We start from the raw sequence: 5,278 nt of genomic DNA, 5'->3' as shown, positions 1-5,278 counted from the left end.
AGCCTCTAGACGTCAAGTCAAGTGCATGGAGTGGAAGTACCTGTCTTAAACTTGGATGGAATAGACGTTCCAGAACACGCCATTAAGAAGTCCACGTGTTGATTGTCGGTCATTTGCATTTGTAAGAAATCGAAATAACGTTGATTTGAAATGCTATACTGTTGCGCTAATTTTAGGCATTCGAAAGAAAATCACAATTTCCAGTTTTCACTTTGCCCGTCACTACCAGATTTTTAAGGCCAAAACCATAGCCCCCCCCCCCTCGTCGAGGGCCTCGACCCGCACTCTGGATATAAAAAACGCAGAGCCGGAAAAATGCTACACTGTCTACGGTAATAAGTCTGACCGAGACTATTTTGTGTGTACGGTTTCTCAGGTCATACACATTAAATAGTCTGACACAGACTATTTAAGTGCTAAGACTATTTATGAATTTCGACCGGTCACAAAAAAATACACAAAACGTGAGACTCGAACCGTCAAACCTCAGCGTGGAGGGTCGTCGCTCAGACGACTGCTCCAGCTAAGACTAAATTTTCGTTCTTTCCAATGTTTTATCTATGCTAGCAAATGACCACCTTGCTGAATTTCTACGCGTTTTCCGTGTCAACAGGCTCGCCATCAAAATGGGCCTCGTGCTTCTTGATGATGTCTTGGAGATGCGGGTAAAGCTGAAAAACCGACCACGTCCCGTCGATGCCGAGGGACAGACCGCATCGCATCATTGCCTTTCGCGCGTATGACATTCCGTTCTTATCCCTTTGAAAATTCGCCGCCTTGACCGCATCTGAAGCCAGTTGCAAGAAAAACATCTTACCTGGGTTTTGAAGCTTGCCTGACCACGAGCCATCTATGCGAACCTTGTTTTGCCACCCGTTCTCCTTGATCAACTCCATCTTCTTCTCGTTTCACTTGACTTTTCACGCGTCCTTGATCAAATGACGAACGAGTCAGCTGGCTGGCACAGATCCGTCGCGTTTGGCGGAAAGAACTTGAGGTTGGAGTTGATAGCGTCGAGCTCTGAACGACATTCTTCCGCTTCCAAATGGCCGGAGCAGTTGTCGAGGAAGATCGTCTTCTTGCGCCCATGAACGTCTGCTCTCATCGCCCTCCTTTCTTTTAGCTACTCTCGAAACAGCTTTTGAGTCATCCACCCCTTCTTGCTTGAGCGATAGCAGACGCCGGGGATCTTGTCTCGAACTCCGTGAATAGGATAGTTCCCCGCCGAATTCATGAAGATCATCATTGGTGGATGAATCCGAGCGCTTGGGCCTCATGAGAGTCGCACGACCATCGTCATTCCTTCACCTACGGAGACCACGTTAGCATACTTCACAGTCTCGTCGCTACAAAACCCAAGCGTCTAGTCGTTGTCGAAGTCGACAACGAAATGAGTTTCGTCGATGTTCTCGATCGCGTTTTCATCGAGCGATCCGTCGGCAAACCCACGCTGAAGCTCGCCAAGGTGAAACGTCACTTCCTTCTCGATGTGCTGAAGCTTGGCCTGGCTGAGCTTCTTTTTCCCTGTCTGGACCCTGATAACAATCTGGTGTGCCTCCATAAAGCCCTGAACCCAGCGAGGGGTGATTTTGTCGATGTGGTGAAGTGCTTTCTTAGAAATAAGAGAATGGTCCTGACGCGGGGTCACTATCCCGAATCAGTGACAATTTCAAGTGATTATAGAGGATTTGGGTTGTTTGGCACTGGTGCAAGTTGCCTGTGGTGGATTAGCCATGGCGAGCAGCACCCCGTATGGAATGACGATGGATCTGATATGAGCGATGTACGAGAAGGCAAGATCCACCAAGACTTACCTCGGATCCACCCTTACCGGGATTCACTAAGATGGATATGGGATATACTATACAAGAGTGGATCGAGTGTGGATCCTATGAAGGAATGGTGGTAGGTGCTCTCTGACGGTGGATCTAGTAGGCACGGCTAATGGAGAGTCAAGATCCACCGCGGAGGGACCCCGGGATCCCCATACTTCCGAGTTCGGATCCAAGGAGGGAGGGATCCCCGCGCTGGAGGGACCTGGATCCCAGGGTATAGGGGATGAGGGATACAGTGGGATCTCGAACTTTCGTGGGGACAACGGGAGATCACAGACGGTTGCGAGATGATGTTGGATGATTTGGAGAGCTCGGATCCACGGCGAGTGACCATTACAGTGAGGGGGATCCAAAGCGACCTGGATCCGGATGAGTGTACCCATAATAGGGTGACCATGATGATTACGTCATATATCCGGTGGATCTGAAGATAACACAGCTGGGATGATGGGTCAAGGGAAGAAGGGACATGCAGCCGAGCCTGGTAAGGGATTTAGCAGATGAAAGACATAGAAGGTAGAAACCCAGGCAGGTATAGGCTTAAATATCAATACAGACTCCAATTTGCACAGTGACACGCAAGTGCCTTCCTGCCCTCAAGAACCGGAACTACATTGGCCGTACGAGCTCCGAGAAGGTTGGGAATTGCGAATCTAGTGTTGGTAGTGATAACTGGATAATACATTGGCCAGATCCTACAACCTAGTGAGCTTTTCCTTTACTTGTGCAGATCCGACAGGTTAACCGAATTTACTACTTGGTCGGTTACACCCTAGGGGCTCTCAACTCTCAAGATCCCGTCACAGGAGGCGGCAAGTACGACTTAAAGGACAACGCAAAGGCAAGGGAACACACCCGCGAGGCAACCCTACGGCCAGATCCACGATCTAGGCCCCGGATCCATAAGCTCGAATATTCGCTTAGGATACGGAACCATCCACGGACGCAGAGTGAAGATTTTCCACTGCTGCTCCACCCCATCCCCACGTCTCGCCAAGACACTCAAGCTTCACCACTTGAACTCTTCGGAAGTTACCGAGAGAGCAGATCCCGCCCTACCGACGGGTACACAAGGTGAGGAAAGTTCAGCAGAACACGGATCATCGGGGGACCCCCTCCGTTAGTCGGTGTCTGGGCGCAGTTGGTAAGTTGGATCTGGCAATCTCGCAGATTTTGCTGATCCCGCTACACCACAATGGTGCGCGTGCCCGGATCTTTTGGTGACTCGGGATTTCACCGTGAGTCCCAAGAAGATGCTCAAGTGAAGATTGAGCCAGGGGAAGAGGCGTCGTCGGAGATCGGATCGACGAAGACGCTGCTGAATGAAACAAGATCCGCGGATCGATGGAGTTTTGGGAGGAACTCTGTCGACGGAAGAGAGGTGGATCCGGATCCGGATCTAGAAGAGAAACCTCTCTATCCTCCCCAGGTCCCCTCGGGGACCCCTGCGGATCTTGACGCAAGTCAAGATCCGCTAACAAAACAAGGGAAAGTGAAGGCGAAACGGTATGCATTTGCAGATGCACCGGTTAAGCCAACACCGTACCTAAAACCCACGCCCGCGCTCTCTGTGCCAAGAAACACGAAAGAAGAACGCAAAACGCAGTAAGAACTCACGCGGGAAGAAGATGTCAAGCTCCAGAGTCGGAAGAAGACCAAGCTGGATCCAGGTCAAGCTGGTCCGACAAGGATCTCGAGTTTGTGTATAGCCACCAAGCTCTACGCGATTCCTGCATCAAGATCCTGTCATGCAGATCCTGAATCCACGACAGATCGAAGATCCAAGGGAACCGGTGAGAGCACCAACGAAAACGGCGAACAAGTTGGTGGCAGTCAAAGATCTATTACGTTTGCTTACGGAGTCAGGCATCGTAGCTGGTGTGTTCGACGCAGAGGATATCTTCGAGCTAGACCTGGATCTCATAGTATCCGCGACGCGGGACCTCTTTGCCAGAGTGAAGTCCATCACCGGAGAAAGGTCGCGCACTATGGATCCAGTGTCGTCGCCGAGGATCAGCCAAGCTGCGTCCTCAAACTACGAATCCGCCGCTGAGGATGAGTCAGACACGTCGTCCGAACCACGACGCATGACTTTAGGACCCTCCGGGGCATCCATGCTGGAAGCGCGGGCGAGGATCCGAGGACAGGAAGCCCCTGAGAACGTGAAAGCTCGGGATCCAGTACGCCCTACGCGTGATTTGACACAATCCAGCCAGGATCGAGCCAGATCCGGCAAGAAGCCAGTGGGATTATCGTCAGATCAGGCTCGAGGTAATCGCCTCACGGATCCGGTCTCGCCAGTGGACCAGACGGCCACAGGCTCTTCCGACACTTCCTCAGGCACCCTGCAGCGACACTTCGAAGCTGCGATGAATCGCTTCCTGGCCGAACAGGGTATGAGAGCGCCCGTGCCACAAGTGCAAGTGCTCCACGAACATGGAGCACGGGACGTGGAGATGGAGTCAGTAGAGGGGGACAACTCCCATGATGAGCTCGACCCAGACGATCTGGATGGCCCATCCACTTCGGCAGCCGTGGTAGCAACGGCCACAGCCGGGGCAGGTGGATCGTCCATGATCCAGAGGGTACGGATCTCAGCTATATCGGACTTGAAGGAGTTCACGGGCAAGGATCAAGATGAGGACCGAGCGAGAACATGGAACAGTAAAGTCAAGTCGGCCCTCATGAGAGATCAAGCGTCGGATGCTGAGAAGTGTCTGACCTTTGCGGATCTGCTAGCGGGGCCAGCCAGGAACTGGTATCGGCAGCTAGGCAGATCAACCAGGAACAAGTGGCCAGATTTGCTGCGCAGTTTCCAGACCCAGTACTGTGGATTAGGAGTGTCGGTGGCACGACAATACTACCATGCTCGCCGCAGATCGGATGAATCCCCGTTGGAATACCTACATCGACTAAATGTGGCCGGTCTACGGGCCAAGTTGAAGATCAAGGATGGGGGATCCAAGGTACTGCGGGAACACGTGGATCATTTCATCGAGACGTTGGGAGATGTGGATCTGGCCGACAGGCTGACCCTGCTACGACTTCCCGACGCAGACGAGCTTGAAGAAGTACTGCGGGCGGTGGATCGCGCGAAACACCGCCAGAAGAAGGCGGCGGACGGATCCGGCAAGTATCGCTAAAAGGCTCCGACGCCTACGGCCCCAGCTCGACGTGTCCACCAAGTCACGGCGCCCGACTCAGGAACTGAGTCAGGATCCGACGGCTCGGACTCCGACCCTGAAGATTACCGTCGAGTCTGTCTCACTGCGTCCAACGATCGAACGGCGAAGACAGGAGACAACTCTCGACCGGGGGATACCGTACCCGGGGACCGTGGGATGTACAGATCCCGAGATCACATGGACGGGGCAGCACAAGTCAGGTGTTCGCAGTGCGGATCCCGGAAGCACACTGAATCTGGATGCTGGAAACATCTGGTC

The sequence above is a fragment of the Phytophthora infestans genome, genomic scaffold, assembly GCF_000142945.1.
Source record: "Phytophthora infestans T30-4 supercont1.92 genomic scaffold, whole genome shotgun sequence".
Classification (NCBI taxonomy): Eukaryota; Oomycota; class Peronosporomycetes; order Peronosporales; family Peronosporaceae; genus Phytophthora; species Phytophthora infestans.
Note: the sequence above shows the minus strand (reverse complement) of the source record.